Source organism: Phocoena sinus, chromosome 13 (assembly GCF_008692025.1).
Source record: "Phocoena sinus isolate mPhoSin1 chromosome 13, mPhoSin1.pri, whole genome shotgun sequence".
In the NCBI taxonomy this organism is placed as follows: Eukaryota; Metazoa; Chordata; class Mammalia; order Artiodactyla; family Phocoenidae; genus Phocoena; species Phocoena sinus.
This window is the reverse complement of record NC_045775.1, coordinates 60,440,514-60,459,157: the sequence shown is the minus strand read 5'-3', so window position 1 is coordinate 60,459,157 and position 18,644 is coordinate 60,440,514. Positions and strand designations below refer to the sequence as shown.

Sequence of the window (18,644 nt, the reverse complement as noted above, 5' to 3'; positions counted from 1 at the left end):
GGGGCACTTTACAGTTCACTTGAAATCTTAGGTTCAGTTCCATTCAGATCCAGAAGAGAACCAGAGGGCACGTCCAGGTCACCACCACATCCTGTTTGATTTTTTAATCTCCTAAACAATCCCAAATGCATGTACTTTTCTCCATCTCCCCCATGCTCTGGTCCAGTCCCCATCATCCCCATCCTGTTTAAAACGCATTAGTGCTTCCTGTTATTCTTAGAAAAAAGGCAAAACTCCTCTCTGCTCCCATCTCATAGCACTTGCTCCCTTGCCCACTCAGTCCAGCTTCAGCCACACCGGAGTTCTTTCTGCTGTTTACACTCACCAAGTGCTTTCCAGCCTCAGGGCCTTTGCACTAGCTGTTCCCTCTGCCTGAACTGCCCTTTCACAGGGTCTTCCTTAGCTAGTTCCTTCTTGCCATTTATAACTCATCCTAAGTATTGCCTCTTCCGAGGGCATTCTCTCTCTCAGTATATGTGCATTTACATACATAATATACATACATATATTTACGTCTGTACACACACATAATTTTTTAAAACTATTTGAGAGTGAACTGCAAACAATGCTTCCCATCTACCTCTAAGTACTTCAGTGAGTGTTTCCTAAAGACAAAGACATTCTCTTATATAACCAAATACAATTATTAAAACCAGAAAATTAACATTGGTACAATCCTATTATTGAATCTACAGACTCTTAAACTTCTGCCATTGTTCCACTAATATTCTCTTAGAGCAAAAATAAAACAATTTTTTTTTCCTGGTCCAATATTCCATCCAGGATCATTTCTCTTTGGGATGTTTCAGCCTGGAATAGTTCCACAGTCTTCCCTTATCTTTATCGTAACCTTGACATTTTTTAAGGATCCAGGCCAGTTCTTTCCCTGCATGCTCTTCAGTTTGGATCTGTCAGATGTGTTCTTGTGATGAGGTTCAGACTGTGCATTCTTGGCAGGGCTAGCAGTGAGCTGGTGCTGTGTTCTCTGAGCGTCCTCTCAGGTGGTTCACACTGCCAGTCTTCTCTATTGTAACGTTACTATTCATCTCTTGTAATTGTGAAGTACCTTGTGGGGATGCACTCTGAGACTGTATAAGCATCCTGTTTGTCATCACCGTTTTGCCCAATAGATTAGCATACAATGACGCTTCTGGCTTGAAACAATTATTACCATGTTGGTTTCCAAATGGTGAATACACCAACCTCTGTTTTTTTTTTTTTTTTTTTTGCGGTACGTGGGCCTCTCACTGTTGTGGCCTCTCCCGTTGCGGAGCACAGGCTCCGGACGCGCAGGCTCAGCGGCCGTGGCTCACGGGCCCAGCCGCTCCGGGGCATGTGGGATCTTCCCGGACCGGGGCACGAACCCGTGTCCCCTGCATCGGCAGGCGGACTCTCAACCACTGCGCCACCAGGGAAGCCCTCACTCTGAGTTTTTAAAATTTATTTTATTGAAGTATAGTTGATTTACAATGTTGTGTTAATTTCTGCTGTACAACAAAGTGATTCAGTTATATATATATATTAATATACATATATACACATTCTTTTTCATATTCTTTTCCATTATGGTTTATCAGAGCATATTGAATATAGTTCCCTGTGCTATACAGTAGGACCTGTCGTTTATCCATTCTGTATACACTGGTTTGCATCTGCTAATCCCAAACTCCCAATCCATCCCTCGCCAATGCCCTGCCCTGAGTTTTAAATAGGGTGTTATTTATTATCTATCTAGGATGTAAACTCCATGAAAACAGGATCCTTACTTGTCCTATAAACTAGTACATCTCCCCTCGTACCTGGAACACTGTCTGACACCTAGAAGGCTCTCAGTAAATGTTGATTCATGAATGACTGATTGTAAATGGCTGAATGGAGAAATATGACCCAGCAGCATTTGGCTCCCACATGTCACCCCCTCTGGCCTCTCCAGGCTCCTCGGCTCTGCTCTCACATTAGCTTTCCTTTGATTCCTCATACTGGCTGTGCTCTGGTCCACCACAGGGCCTTTGTACATGCTAATGCCCCAGCTTCACTGTTGACTCTTATTCTTCCCTACCATGTCAGCACAAATGTCACTTTCTTAGAGATGCTGTCCCTGTCCTGCCTGACCTGCTTTAGTAGGAGGCCAAATTCGCTGATGACAGGGATTCCCAGCACAGTGTGCGTGCCCCTCCTACACAGCAGCCGTCATGGGTGCAGGTACAGTTGTTTCTGTGGTTACAGGTCAGTGCCTGCTTCCCGCACCAACCTCCACCTTCCATGCTTGCCGGGATGTTGCCTGGTTTTGCTCACCGTTCTACCTCCTACACGGCATTTGATGAATCACGCAACATCTAACAACAGCGTTCGTCCCTTTTCTGCAAGAGTGTTCCATTTGGATGGAGTTGATTGAATGAGCAACTCGGCCAATTGAAATCTTCAGTGTTCGGAAGAAAATTCTTGTCAGTGTTCTTTTAATACTGTGAAATGTTCAACAGTGCTATTAAATTATTCCTTAGCCTTTACTTCTGTCAGATACTTACTCAGAGTTTTAAAATAGTCAAATGCATTTTGATTGGAATGTTCAGTCCAAACACTTCCATTTTCAATGCTGTAATATTGTGACCCTAAATTGCCAAATGAAGCTCATTTGATTTATTAAAAATACCAACATGATCTGCAAGCTGGGGTAGTCTTGTTATGTTTCAGAGGAATCTAGCTAAGTTTCTTATTAGAAAAATACACTCAGAATAATTTCTTGCTTCATGTGAAATGTTTAAACCACCTCTTTGCCTTAAACTTTGTTATGAAAAACCAATATGCTGGAATTCACTCCCCAAGGTATTATGAGTAATTCTGAGAAGGGAGTACTTAAAGACAATGTCTTCATTTTCTTGGCAAATTAAAACCTTGGTTTGAAAGGCATTGCCACCTTCTTAATAGCTTGTGCTTGTCTTTGCTGTGCACAGAGATGGCTTTAAATAAGCTACAGCCACAGCTTCCAGCAGGCCTTACTTCTGGGTTTTTAAAACCAGGTTCTTAAAAAAATAAACCTGACAAATCTTCCTGAATTTTACAAACTTATTTGCAATTTTACACACTTATTGAGAAGAAAAAACATTTCTTCTCTTCTTGTATCAATGTTAAGTTCACTGTTGTGGCCTCTCCCGCTGCGGAGCACAGGCTCCGGACGTGCAGGCTCAGTGGCCATGGCTCACGGGCCCAGCCGCTCCGCGGCATGTGGGATCTTCCCGGACCAGGACACAAACCCGTGTCCCCTGCATCAGCAGGCGGACTCTCAACCACTGTGCCACCAGGGAAGCCCGTCAATGTTAAGTTTTGAAGTGTGTATCCTCTCATAAATTACCTGGGTGATTGTAACGTACAAAGCAGCAGCATAAAGATAACCACAAGTTACCACCATCAATGACACTGAACATTTTCTGTAGAGCAGAGATGCCTCATGTTCACATGTATCTCGTGGTAATCCAACTCCCAGAGAGACAGTGTAAAAATACAGCCACATTATACTTTGTACTTACCCTTTTATGAGTCATACATACAATGTACATATTATACAATTGTACATACACATACAGACACATTACTGTGTTGGACGATACATACAAAACCTTGCTCTCTTTTTATGGGTAATTATTTCACTTCATCTAAAAGAGACTATATATATATATAGATAGATATTAGAAGTTAGAGAAGAACACCCAAAACTTATGTTTGTCCTGTCAAGAGCTGGCTCCAAGCAGGTATAGCTGAGCTGCTTGCGGTGTTTCGTTCAGCCCAGTGCATGCATCCACTGGTGATGTACCTGATGGCACATTTGCATGCGAGCAGACATGAATGGGCTCTACGTTCCAAAAAATTACCGACTCAGAAATAGAATTTTCCTACTCAAGGACATGTTTTAGGCAGTTCTCAAATCTGCAGAAGGAAAAGAAGTCATGGAAAAGAAGAATTAACCCAAGATATTGGTAGTCTCAGACGTACTTAAATTAGGAATATTAAAATGCATGGCTCATTATAGTTTTTCAAATAGTTGGAGAAGGTGGAATCAAATGCCTGTAGAGCCCCTGTTGCATTTCTTTAGAATCTTCAGGGTTCTCAGAACACAGTTTGAAAACTTCTAAACCAGATCAACATCCTCATTTTATTGTGGATTAGAGGGATGTGAAAACTTGATCAATCGATTTGCCTGCAAGCCCATCGCTGGGTGGGGTGTGTGGTGGAGGAGCTGAGATTATGATCCTGCCCTCCTGACTTTAGGGTGGTTAGGACTGGTCTGAAGTGAGAGAGGGAGAGGCAGAGAGAAAGAAGAGAGAGAAAAGAGGAGAGGAGAAGAGGAGGAGAGGAGACGAGAACGAACCAGTTAATGTCAAAGGCGGACAATAAATAGTGATTACCTAGTTAGAGCTGCAAATGATGGTTACTAGTTAGAGTTTTAAAAAGAGCCTTAACTGGGCTTCCCTGGTGGTGCAGTGGTTGAGAGTCCGCCTGCCGATGCAGGGGACGCGGGTTCGTGCCCCGGTCCGGGAAGATCCCCTATTCCGCAGAGCGGCTGGGCCTGTGAGCCATGGCCGCTGAGCCTGCATGCCCAGAGCCCGTGCTCTGCAATGGGAGAGGCCACAGCAGTGAGAGGCCCACATACCACACACACACACAAAAAATAGCCTTAATTTTTTAAAAAGCATTTTTAGATTCACAGCAAAATTGAGCAGAAGGTACAGAGATTTTCCTATTTACTCCCTGCCCCACATACATAGCCTCCCCCGCTTGTCAACATGCCCAACCAGCATGGTACATTTGTGACAATCCATGAACCTACACTGACACATCATTAGCACCCAAAGCCCGTAGTTTACATTGAGGCTCAGTTTTACTAGTTAGATTTTAAGTAAATGTTCAGGTTGGAGGACGGGCTTCCCCCAGCCCTGGAAAGAGAGGTAGGGCCCAGATTGTCACCACCCACAAAGGTGTGGCACATCCCTATTGTCCCACAAGCTGGGGGCAGGTTGCTCCCCTGTGGGCCGCGGCTCCCTCCCACTTCTCCAATAACTAGTGGAACTTTGTACGCCAGTCCTAGTGTGAGGCGGCTGTCCTGATCCGAGGCAGGGTGATACACCATGAACCAGTCGTGAACATGGATCTGTTCCTTCCCTCCGGGACAACTGCAGAGCCAGAACTGGATCGTTTTCTGTGTTGAGAATTGTGCTTCTTATAGGCTTATTATGCCTGAGGCTTGCGGAACCTATGACTTTCCCTAGAAGTTGCCCGATTAAACACTAACATCTAACGCAAATAAGCAGCCATTTTCTAAAATAGGGCCGTTGCTGAGTAATAGCACATATTCTTCCCTTCCTCCTATTACTGCTCCCACCCCGCACGGGCTGGGCTGGCTTCGCTTGCAGATAACCTCCTCCTGCACCCTTTTCTTGCCTCCTCCAGCCTTGATAGATTTTTGTATAAATTTATTTTATTTATTTTTGGCTGCATTGGGTCTTCGTTGCATTGCACGGGCTTCTCACTGCGGTGGCTTCTCTTGTTGCGAAGCAGGGGCTCTAGGCACACGGGCTCAGTAGTTGTGGCTCACAGGCTCTAGAGCGCAGGCTCAGTAGTTGTGGCACATGGGCTTAGCTGCTCCGCGGCATGTGCGATCTTCTCAGACCAGGGCTCGAACCCGTGTCCCCTACATTGGCAGGCGGATTCTTAACTACTGTGCCACCAGGGAAGCCCAGCCCTCATAGATTTTTGTTTTCTGTCTCTATACGGATACATTCTCTTTCCCAGTTTTACATATTTGCTATTTCTCTCCTTTATTGAGTTGCTAAGAATGCGTCTATTTATTTATAACCAGCTCTTGGATTAATCAGTTTTGTTTTATTAATTTTTATTATCTTATTTAATTCCTTTCCTCTTTCCTTCAGTTTATTCTGTTTTTCTAACCTTTAAAGCTGAATGCTTAGCTATTTTATCTTCATTCTTGTTAATGGAAGTATTAAGGCTATGAGTTTGTTTCCAAATATGGCTCTGGCTACAGCTCCTAATTGTCAATATATCATGTCCTCTGTCATTTTCTAAATAATGTGGGATTGCATATTATACACGAGGTTAATAATATGCGAGGTTAGACTTCCTCTCTGAACAAATGTTATTTTGGGGAGAGTTTTAAGATTTCTAGTTGGCAGTTTTTTGTTGTTAAAATTTATTAGCTGGTTTTAATGTTTTGTGGTCAAAGAATATGTCTTTCTCAGTATTTAAGGTTTACTGGAAGTTCCTTTGTATCCTAATTTGTAATGAATTTTGATAAATGTTCCATTAAGGTATAATACAAATGTCTCTAAGACCTCCTGCCTGTTTTTAATATGCAATTTACCTTTTCTTTTAATATGCAATCAAAATGGTTCAAGCCCCTATTCTACAAACTGTGGGAAGGCCTGTGCCCTTCCCAGATTCCCCAAGACTTTTCACGTGGAGGGGTGAGCATTTCTTGGTCCACCTCTTACTCCATGCTTTTGGTGTTTCTGACCATGACCTTACCCAGCAGGCTGTTGGTCATGACAGGCCCATTACACTGCAGTATCAAGTCACGCCATGATCTCAGTGGCTGAACACACCAGAGGTTTCTCTCTTGCTCCTGCTGTATGTCCACCGAATTTTGGTGGGGAGGCCTGTCCCATGTCTTCCTTACTCAGAGACTTAAGCTGGTGGAGTTGTCACCATTTGGAAATTGCTGGTAGCTGCAGCAGGAGGAAGGGCTCTAAAATGCTTCTTTCCAGATGAACACCTGTCCATATTTCATTGACCACAAAAAGACACGTGGCAAGACCAAACTGGAAGAGAGTGGGGAACTACCATCCTCGCCTATACCTGAAAGTAGAGAGGAAACAGATACCGGTGAGCATCACACTTGAGAGCTTGCCTTCCAGAGGAGCTGCCCTCTTTGTTAATACATTTGCTCTCACCGAACCTGTCCTTTCTCCTTTATTCTCCCAAAGCACCACTAATCCAAGGCTCTTCTGCATGTCAGACTTTTAATCAAAGGGTGAGGCAGACAGAAGGCATTCATAGTATAGGGCTGGAAACAACTTTTACATTCAATGTCAGACATCAGTGATTCTCGAAACGGGAAATTTTCACTGTTTGCTTCTGTCTACAGGCCTCTGTTTTTCGCCGCGTTCTGTTCCAGTGCCCCTGCTTGTCCCTGCATCTCTCATCTTTCCCCATTTGCTGTTGGTGCAATAATTACTTCCTCTGTAGGGCAATTTATCCCCTTGTCTCACCATCTTTTTCCACATCAAGACTGGGGAGGGTTGGCAATAAAAGGAAACACTTCTTTCCTTTACTAACTGCACTTCTGACACCAAATGTCTGACATTTTTTCCCCCACACTGACCAATTCTCCAACACTAGCTGGTGTCCCATAATTCAATTCAATTCTGACACTATTTACCTGGGGTAAGATCCTACGAGTTAAGGGCATGGTCCCGTGAGGTTGCCCCCATTTCAGATACCAATTGCAAGTCCAGGCCTTTGCAACTTCTGACTGACTGGCTATAAACCAGGGGTTCCCACAGCCCCCTCCTTGGGTTCAATAATTTGCTAGAACAGCTCACAGAACTTGGGGAATCACTTACTTACATCCACCAGTTTATTATACAATAAAGGATATAATGAAGAATAAAGATGAAAAGCCAGATGAGAGGTACTTGGTGAGGTCTGGAAGGGTCCCAAGTGCGAAAGCATCTGTCTCTGTGGAGTTGGGGTGCACCACCCTCCCAGCACATGGGTGCGTTCATGCTCTCCAGACTCTGTACTTTAGGGACTTTTATGGAGGTTTCATCACATAGGTATGATTGATTGATTATTCTCTCAACCTCCAGCTCTTCTCCCCACCCCAGAAGATAAAGGGTGGGGCTGAAGTTCCAAGATTCTACTCATAGCTTGGTCTTTCTGGTGACCATCCCCCAACCAGGAGCCTACCAACAGTTACCTCATCAGAACAAAAGATGCTTCTATAATCTAGGAACTTCCAAGGGATTTAGGAACTCTGTGTAAGATGCGTCTATCACCCCCTCACTTAGGAAATTACAGGAGTTTTAGGAGCTCTGGGTCAAAGACCAAATATTAGAACAAAAGTCACTCCTAGCACCCCTATTATGGAAATTTACAAGGGTTTTAGGCACTCCAGGTTGGAACTGGAAGCACTGACTAGTATATATATTTCTTATTACTTCACAGCAAGGGAGGCAGGAGCTCACTTTTCATTTTTTAAGGGTCCCATCAAAAAATTTCCTAGGCCAAAAAACAAGACAGAACAACCCACCCCCTCCACTATCTCCCTGAATAAATGATGCTTTTCTTAGAATAAAGAAAAGCTCTGCTGAAATGTTTGTTTTAACTGGCATTTTATTCTGCTCTAGATGCTTGCAGTAAAATTCTTTTTTATAATGTTACGTTCAGTATACACCTTGCTATCTAAATCTATTGGGTTCCTGAGTTTGTACTGTGAGGACGTGGGTAGTGAGGGATTCTCTTAAATTTAATTAATCAACCTATTCAGGTTCTTTACCTCCTTGCCCATTTTTTTTAGCCTCTTTCATTTGTCATGACTGAGAAGCATATTAATGTCATCCATTATTATTGGGATCCTGTTATTTTCTCAACAATTCTCAATAGATTTTGCTTTATATCTACAGTCCAATACTATGTTATGTGATGCATAATAGTTAAACATGATATTTTCATTGTGGGAATTACTCTTTTCAAATATAAAATAATCTTTATATCATCTAGAGTTTTTTACCTTGAATTTTATTGTTTTTGATATAAACATTGCAAATCATAGATTGTTTACATTTATTTCTCCCTGGTGCCTATTTATCCAGCTAATTACTTTTTTTTTTTTTTTGTGGTATGCGGGCCTCTCACATTTAGAATACAAAGGAGGCGTCAGAAACACACTGACTTTCTCTAAAACCACTTCCTTGTACACAGAGTCTGAGCAGGGACAGCGCCAGGCATCTCCCTGTAAAGGCACCTGCCAATGAGGATTTTACTGGAAGAACTAGGCAAGAAAGGAAAACCTCACTCACATGCAGTCTCTGAGGCGAGCCTGGGCTTAGCTCTTGGTACAGGGTATGCTTAGGCCACACACGATGCTTGCCTTACTTTAAAACTATTTGCCACAGTCCTGTTAAATAGTGTGGAAGTCCTTTTGCACTCTGGTGTGCATGCCGTATGTTCAGGACAGCTTTTCCCACCTTATCTGGTTTCCTACAAGCAGGTAGGAAATACAGTGAATTTACCCTAAAATGTCCAATCTGTATTTATGTATCTTGTCAGTGTTTTGCTGTTGGTTTTCTAAAACAATCTGATCAATAAATCTTATGCAGATCTAAAAAAAAGAAAAAAAGATATGTATTTGATGAAGTCATACAACATGACTAAAAGTAATTAGCTGGCTGGGCTTCCCTGGTGGCGCAGTGGTTGAGAGTCCGCCTGCCGATGCAGGGGATGCGGGTTCGTGCCCCGGTCTGGGAGGATCCCACATGCCGCAGAGCGGCTGAGCCTGTGAGCCATGGCCGCTGAGCCTGCGCGTCCGGAGCCTGTGCTCCGCAACGGCAGAGGCCACAACAGTGAGAGTCCCTCATACTCCAAAAAAAAAAAAAAAAAAAAAAAAAAAGTATAGTGGAAAAGCAAGTATTTGCAAAGAGCCAAAGAAATGTATCCAAATGATGGGATTTCCTCTGCATCATACACAGCTTTTTTCTTCCAATATGTGCTAAGAGTTCTTTGGTGGTTATAGGAGAGACAGCTTAGAACTCAGGGCAGGAGACTATGCCAAAGCAGAAGAGTGAAGAGTGACATCTAAACTCACCATTAACCGCTGTCATCAGGTTGACTGCCTACAGCTAACTGGGCTGCTTATATGTTTGCTGGTTTCTAACCCCTCTGTGATTCCTGCTTTTCAATTTCTAACTACACGTTAGCCCCACTCCATTGAAAAGGAGGTGCTTGTGGGAAAGGGTAGGGAGAAGGAAGAACTATAAATGAATCAATTGTTTGATAGATAAGTTAAAACACTGATTATCTATGGATTTCAACTATCTGTGCTTTACTTTGGGTAACGAAAGGCCACTGTTAATACACTTTTGCTTAGAAATGTTAATTATTATATTTTTAAATCTAGCTATGTAATGGACATGAATAGCTTAGAGCAAATTTTTACATCATGTCACCAGGGCGCTGAAAAAAGATTTGCCAGTAGAAAGGGTTTCAGTTTGGCCCCTGAACAGTTAAAATTTCAATCTATTCTATACTGGTTTATAGATTTTCCGGAATATGGAAAATACTTTATTAAATGAAGAAAGCATCATTTTTTAATTCTCCATTTAGAAAACTCCTTACAGGTAGACTTCCTTGTTCCTAGGCAAAGAAATGTAAGGTATGCCAACATGAGATAGTACAAAGATGACTGGGGAAAAGTCTCAATTTTAACAGACCCAAGAAACAATAAATCTCTAAGAGTTGGAGTAAGGAGGCACTGGACTTGGAAGTCCAGCTTTACCAAGAGTTGGCCTAAGCCAGCCAATCACATCTCAAAGTTTTGGTATGATTTGACTCTCAAGTAATGAGCTGGCTTCCCCAAGACAGAAACAAAATAGTAGTCTACCTGCTTTATAGTCACACCTTATATATAATCTGTATATATCCATACATGTTTCTATATATTGCACTTAAACTTACAGGACTGCAGTAAGATGGCTGGGAGTACCTCAAAGAGGCAGAGAAGCAGCGACATAAACTTTCCTAAATCGAGTAACAGTGTCAGGAATTCAGAGTGCTGGCTTTGGATATACTAAAATGCCTGGTGACTCCCTATATAAAATTCTAGTCATCTACATTTAAGTCATCATATACACAGTCTCATTTGGCATCCAGAACACGTACACATGTGTGGTTCTATAGCCCTCAGAGCTGATCATACTACATCATTTTCACAGTGTTATATTAAAAGAAGATACTTTAGACCAAGGATATGTACTTTTATGAAAACGTTACACACAAGGTCTTGGATGCCAGGCCTCCAAAGTCTACCTCAAGGAAGACCGCCTTCAGAAGGTTTTAAAAAGGATGCTAGCAAGTGTGGATTGAACAAGTCTCTCTTTCAGATCTCTGGTGTCGTAGAACTAGAGACCTGCTTATATCCCGAGGACTATGGAAGGATAAGCACAGAGGCTGAGCATTCAGTCTTTGGTCCTATCAATCCAGGACACAGATCCTTTTGCCACCCAGGGGAGTGTGACTTGTTTAATTATGGAAAGTTTCCCCCCAAACTTCCAGAGACTAGATTGGAGTCATGCAAAGCAAAGCTTTGTTTTGAACTAATGGAGCTGCTCAGACTGACTTGCTCTGGAGAGAGCTCCTCATTGGAACAAGCCTAGCAGTGGGTGGTAAGAAGTTCAAGGCCTGACTGGTCATGGCAAGAGGAGGATGGGCCTCTAGAGGAGTTGCTCCTTTTCCTGCCTCTCCCCTAGCCCCTCACTCCCCGAAAAGGACCCAAACTCACAGATGAAAGGTTGTTACAAGACCTTGCAGAACACAGGCTCTACGAAATCAGCCCCACATGGATGGGAGGTTATAATAAGGCCTGGAAGTTAGGAGTCCAAGTCTAGAGGTCACATTTTTCTCTTCCCCAGAACTGAACACTAGATGGTAACTTTTTAGCCATAACTCAAGGGTGATTTTAAATCCACACATGAGCCTAAGAGATTCCCTTCTGGGACAAAGGAAAAAGAAGAATAATTTTAAAATCTAAGCGAAAAAGAGGCACTTAAAGAAAAGCATGTCCCTAGTCTCCCATCTGACACTCCTGTTATGATGTAACCAACGGGATGATCAGCACTGTGGCCTCCTGCACACCTTTAGCACCTTTCATACACCGAAGGACTTCCAGCTGCTATGTCTCAGTGACCACTCTAGCAGCCTGATGACAAAGCAAGTGAACATTTAGGTCATTTCTTTTTTAGAATTAAAATACAACACAAAACAAACCAGAACTGAAATTTCACACCAAAGTGAATGATCCTCAGTTTCATTCCTTCCTCATGCTAGTTTTTAAAATGATACTTAGTTCATCAGGAAGAATGACCTGTGGCTTTTCCCCAAGACCTTTTTCCAGTTACTAGGCAATTACTCACAGCACCATGCACATTCAAGCAGACAGAAAATGAGGCAAAAAGCTAAGAGAAATATCAAGGGCCAACTGGGTTTCTAGAGATAAAACCCATTGCCTGAGAATATGGCAGGTGCACGGCCCAGAGTGAGAAAAGAAACAGTTCTGGAAGAGATATGGGAACATATGTATATGTATAACTGATTCACTTTGTTATAAAGCAGAAACTAACACACCATTGTAAAGCAATTATACTCCAATAAAGAAAGAAAAAAAAGAAACAGTTCTGAAAGGAAATGGCCGATATGACAGTCAAAGCTCACAGCCCAGAGCAGAAGCCCTCCCTGCCCTGCTCTACTCTGGCTTCTCACGAACTTACATTTATGTCCCACAGCATTTATGCCACACACTTGGGGTCTGCAATTCCCCACAGTGAAGTCAAAAAGAACTTGAAACCATTAATAAGCGTAGGAGAACTTCAAAACTTCCCAGAACGAAGAACTTTGACCACCATAAATTTCTTGATTTGACATGTTCTTGGTGCCATAATTTCTAAGGGCAATGACAAACAGCACAACTACAGTGAAGTCTTTAGAAAAGTCAACTCTAACCACTGCTGGCACCATAAGGATGAGAAAAGAAATCGTTAATCAAGAGCTGCTGAGCTGCTTAACTTTTCTCCAAAGTCAAAGGATCGGATTGGGTACCTAGGCAGCAAGGTATCAGTCACTGCGTCCATTAGATGCAGCTACTCGATTAGGTGTACCTTTGAAAACAGGAAGTTAAACATCTAGCTTTCCCTATAATCTGCAAGAGTCTCAAGGTTAGCCTTCTTGTTCTATCCCCAAAACTTCTTGCTGTTGTTGCTGGATTTAATTTTTAAAATTTTATTTTTATTGATGATGTTGCTTTAATTTATAGAGCCCTGCCTGAAAGGGTCATATGTTTATAGAGTTCCTTTAAATTTTTCTTTATCTTATCTTGATTCATCACATTATTAAGGTACTTTCAGACTTGCCGTCAACTCCATCAAGGAAGAGGGAGTATGTGAGTACGTGAGTACGTGTGTGTGTGTTGGGGCAGAAGGGAGAGAAGCAAAGAAAAAAAGCACAAGGGAAAGTGAGATTCCATAAATTGAAAACAATTTACAGAAAGTCATCTGATGTATTTTCTGAATAAGGCCTTGATCAGGGTAACCAATCCTCTCTGTAGCACATTCTACACTGCCCATAAATAAAGGAGTCTCTTTAAATTAACATTTCCAGTATCAATGAACAGTCCAGAAATCCTCATTTCAAGCGCTCTATGAGTCCCTGTGGGAGTCCAAGGTGCAGAAGCTGTGTCCGGGAGAGGTTTGCTAGGTTGGGGGAGGCTGCAAGCAGCTTCTCCCATGCCAGTTCCAGCAGGCTAGTAACCATCAGCCAGATTTTAAACAACGACCCAGCCCGTTTATTTTCGTGGATGTTCACCACTCCTCCATGAATGTACATGCAACCAGCTGGTGTAACAGCTGCAGCGAAAATAAACTGGCTCTGGCATGGTAGCTGGGAGCTTTACCCATTGAAAACTCTGCAGATTCAGCTTCCAGATATCTCCCAGGATCACTTCTCCATTATAGCCCCCGCAAATAAGCACATCATGTTTTATCTGAACACAACTGTGACATTTTCGGGCTGCAGGAAAGCTTATTTTTTCATGGGGTTTTGTTTCAATTTCCTCCCATGCATTCATTTCAAGGTTGTATGCATGAATCCTGTTTAAGGAATAAGCTGTCCAAGAAGTACCGCCTCCCAAGATGTAAATCCTCTGCCCATCATGTGTAATTTCATGTCTGTATCTCTCTTCTGGTGGATCACAGGATAGGTTGTTTGGTTTCAGTTGTGTCCACTCTCTGGTACTGAGATCTAATTTGTGCAGGTCTGTGCTGTAAATATAGCCAGTTGTCCCTCCAAAGCCATAAGGGGAGCCATTGATGATAGCCATGTCCTGTCCATATATACGACTGGGTTTCTTCCCCGGACAGCTGAGTAAAGCCCATCTCTTATACTTCACGTTACAGACATGGACGTCATTGCCATTGCTCTCACCAAATGGGACGCCTGTTCCTCCAAACACTAACAGGTTGTTTCCATGCAGCACGAGTGACATAGATGCCAATGCTCGGGGCATGTAGCCATCTGTGCCCATCTGATGCCATACTCCTGTAGCAAAATGATACCTCCAAAGTTCCCTGAAGAGAGGATAGTCTTCATGATCTGGCCCTCCTGATTCATCATAACCTGGGTTGTAACCTCCAAACACATAGATTGGTATTAGCTGCCACACAACGATGTCCGCCTCGTGCTGGTGGAGGTCTGTGGCCTGGCGGGTGCGACCGCCCGGAGAGTTGCACGGAGCGGTTGAGCTGGCCGGCTCACCGACCCCCGCTGCCCCCAATGCCCCCGCCGGCCCCGCTGTCTCCTCCGCCGCCGCCCCTGCGGCGCCTCCTCCCCTCCGGCAGTTCATGATCTGCTAACGACTAGGGCAACCCAGTAGCGGCAGCCCGTGGCCTGGCGGCCCTAGCTGAGCCTCCTTCCTGGGTTCCTCAAGAGACCCCACATAATTTTCTTTTCTTTTTTTTTGCGTTACGCGGGCCTCTCACTGTTGTGGCCTCTCCCATTGCGGAGCACAGGCTCCGGACGCGCAGGCTCAGCGGCCATGGCTCATGGGCGCAGCCGCTCCGCGGCATGTGGGATCTTCCCGGACCGGGGCACGAAACCGTGTCCCCTGCATCGGCAGGTGGACCCTCAACCACTGCGCCACCAGGGAAGCCCCCCACATAACTTTTTATGAGTAGTCTAGAGGTGGATTTTTTTGACATTCCCACACCTATCCTGTCATAACCACTTTACATTAGTGTCTTCAAATCTCTGGGCGCAACATAGCATGGGAATCCATGTCTGTCCTGGCCGTGTTGCATGACTGACACTGCAAACCTGGTACAGATGTAGCATGAGAGATGCTCACAGGGGTGATATGTGTGTGAAATGGCTCTGGCCACTGGAGGAGCACCTTCCACATCATAGTGGGAAGTTTGCTAAATTTTCTGGAGGGTATAGACCCTGAGGGGACGCATTTAGTTGGGGAGGAATAAGGCCTCACCTTCCACCTAATGAGCTTTCTGTCCTGCAGGTGACAAAGACAGGTGCCCATATCAGTCACTATTTGTGCCTCTCCTTCAATCTCACAGATCTTGTGACAAGTAAATATTCATCCATTGTTTTAGCTCTAGTCTAATTGTCAGCCTTCATTTTTGGAGTTCTTATAAGTTATCATCTGATTTTGTATGTGAGTTGACATTGGTCTTTAGTGAAAAGTTGGGGGAGGGTGAGTTATGGATCACTAACCAGATACCATCCTAAACTGAAATTTCTTAAAATATTTGTAATCATTTAAAAAATCCTGGTCTTCCCTTACTGGATTCTTGTTTTCATTTACAGATAAGTCTCACAAACGGTGTTAATTTAGAAAGTAAATAAGTAAAGGAGCTATAGGAACAATTGGAGGCCTTGTAGGATCCTGGACTCTGGAATCAGATGAATGCAGGTCCAGTGTTCAGTTCTGCCACTTATTAGCTGTGTGTTCCTGGGCAACTCACTTAAACTCTCTGGGCCTCAGTTTCCTTTTCTGTAAAATGGGGATAATAATTTTCACTCTAAAGAGTGGTAGTGAAAATCAGAGGCAATCTGTGGTGTGTTTGCCAGAACGTGCTCTCTTTTGGCCTCACATGGATTTGAGGAGCTGAACCACAATCGCAAGAATTCTTAGGGAGGTGGAATCAGAGCAGGGGAACTTGGATGAATTCAATGTTTCCAAACAGTATGAAGCCTGAAGTATCCTTTTTATAATAGGGATGGTCTCTCTCCCGAATTGTACTTTATGCGCATCCTCGATGGTCTAATGATTCTGCCTCCCTCCAAGTTGATATTATTTAAGGATTCATTTAACTTTTATATAAAGGAGGAGTGAGGAGAAATAAATTCTCCTCATGTCCCAAATAAAGAAAACACTCATAAGATTTTCTGAACTGGGCAGCTTCTCAAAAGGCATATGAAAAGTTCTAGAAGTTATATAATAAGCTAAATAGCTTATCTCAGTACAGAGCACTCCATCCTGTCTTTAATTTAGAAATTTCAGCTGAATGTGGTGACAGACTTCAGGGGACTGTCATGCTTCTACCATGAGAGCTGGAGGGGCATTTTACAAAAATACTTAAAAATTGTAGGTCAGCACAGTCAAGGAGCTGCCCTAAGTCTTCTGTCTGCTCCAGGGGAGCAGAATCAGTTTACGTTTCACCATAATGTGAGGAGTCACGTATGGAAATCCTAGTTAACTGGTGCTGTTTCTAGGAACACCTGGTTAAAACTGGCACTGTATCTCTACATATATGACAAAAGTGATACTGTAATGCTGCTTGATGATGGGTGCTCCAGGTGTGTGCCCAGCTGGCCCACCTTCAATCCAACTACTGTCCCTGTGACACTCTCCTCGATACCTTCATGCCTGTCCGATGTTCCTTCCTCCTAACACAGTCTTTCTTGGGTGATGGGACAGAAATCATCGTCATCTGACTGTTCTCAGCCTTTCTGCTCCCCTGGCAGCTGAAGAAGACACTGGTTTCGTGCACACAGCTTCTTCCCTTGCCATCTTGTACCCTCCTGAGGAGGGAAGGCATGACTGCTCAGGCAAACACATTTGAATAAGTTAGCTGCTTTTGTATGCCACGGTGCAAGGGTCATCTTTATTAGATCTGCCATAGGCCTGTTCTTCTGGCTTCTGTGATGACGAGTGGGGAATAGAGGCAGGTGTCTCACTGTAGCTTCCCTATGCTGACAAGAATCAGTGCCATCACCATCACTGTTCATAACAATAAAGCAATCGCAATAATTGGGGCAGTCAGATAAAGCACCGCTAGAAATGAAAACCCAACTAATACTCTGAACTCTAGGGATAGAAATTATAAAATTCTTCTTATAATCACCTCAAAATTGTGAACATTTTGGGTAGGGAATTTCACAAGATCTAGAGTAAGAATCTCTAGATTCACAAGATCTAGAGTAAGAATCTCTAGATTTCATTCATTCATGAGAACTCAGCAGACCCTCATCAGTCCTAGTTTGTGCAAACTGTCCTTCCAGGGCTGTGGAGGATGGAGAGATGGGTCAGAAATGGATCCCTCAAGGATCTTGGTTTAAAAAGGCAGATAAACCATGTATCCAGAAGGTAGAGTTCAAGGTGGAGGCTGCTCACTTCCTTTTTTTAAAATTGAAGTATAGTTGGTTTATAACGTTGTGTTAGTTTCTGGTGTACAGCAAAGTGATTCAGTTATATATATTATATAGATATATTATATAGATAGATATTATATAATATATAATATCTATATATATTCTTTTTCATATTCTTTTCCATTATGGTTTATCACAGGATATTGAATGTATTGATAGTTCCCTGTGCCATACAATAGAACCTTGTAGTTTATCTGTTCTATATATAATAGTTTGCAACTGCTAACTCCAAACTCCCAATCCATCCCTCCCCGCCCCACAACCACAAGTCTGTTTTCTCTGTCTGTGAGTCTGTTTCTGTTTCGTAGATAGGTTCATTTGTGTCATATTTTAGATTCCATATATAAGTGATATCATATGGTCTTTGTCTTTCTCTTTCTGACTTACTTCACTTAGTATGATAATCTCTAGGTCCATCCATGTAGCTGCAAGTGGCATTATTTCATTCTTTTTATGGCTGAGTAATATTCCATTGTGTGTGTGTGTGTGTGTGTACACACACACACACACACATGCACACCACACCTTCTTTATCCATTCAGCTGTTGATAGACATTTAAGTTGCTTCCATGTCTTGGCTATTATAAATAGTGCTGCAGTGAACATTGGGGTGCATGTATCTTTTCAAATTATAGTTTTGTCTGGGTCTACGCCCAGAAGTGGGATTGCTGGATCATATGGTAGCTCTATTTTTAGTTTTTTGAGGAAACTTCATACTGTTCTCCACAGCGGCTGTACCAATTTACATTCCCACCAACAGGGTAGGATGGTTCCCTTTTCTCCACACCCTCTCCAGCATTTGTTATTTGTAGACTTTTTAACGATGGCCATTCTGACCGGTGTGAGGTGGTACATCGTTGTAGTTTTGATTTGCATTTCTCTAATAATAAGCGATGATGAGCATCTTTTCATGTGCCTATTGGCCATCTGTATGTCTCCTTTGGAGAAATGTCTATATAGGTCTTCTGAGGTGCTCACTTCTGAAAGGGGTACTGACACAGTGTTGGCTCAGAGAGTTCAGAGGATCAAGCACATGGGTTGTGTTTTGGGTAAGGCCGTCCTTAGCAGATGTCACCTCAGGGCCCTTTAATTTATCCCCCATGCTTGCTTCTCACAGAGAACATCCCTAAAGATGCTGTGGTCCT

At 43.0% G+C, this 18,644-nt stretch overlaps 1 protein-coding gene and 1 pseudogene across 2 annotated transcripts in view; one reads left to right on the top strand and one right to left on the bottom strand.

Annotated features, from left to right (window-relative positions):
• ADD2 (adducin 2) overlaps positions 1–18,644 on the top strand; it is a 109,358-nt gene that overhangs the window by 24,545 nt on the left and 66,169 nt on the right. The gene's annotated exons all lie outside the window — the stretch shown is intronic.
• LOC116764028 lies at positions 13,317–16,712 on the bottom strand (annotated as a pseudogene).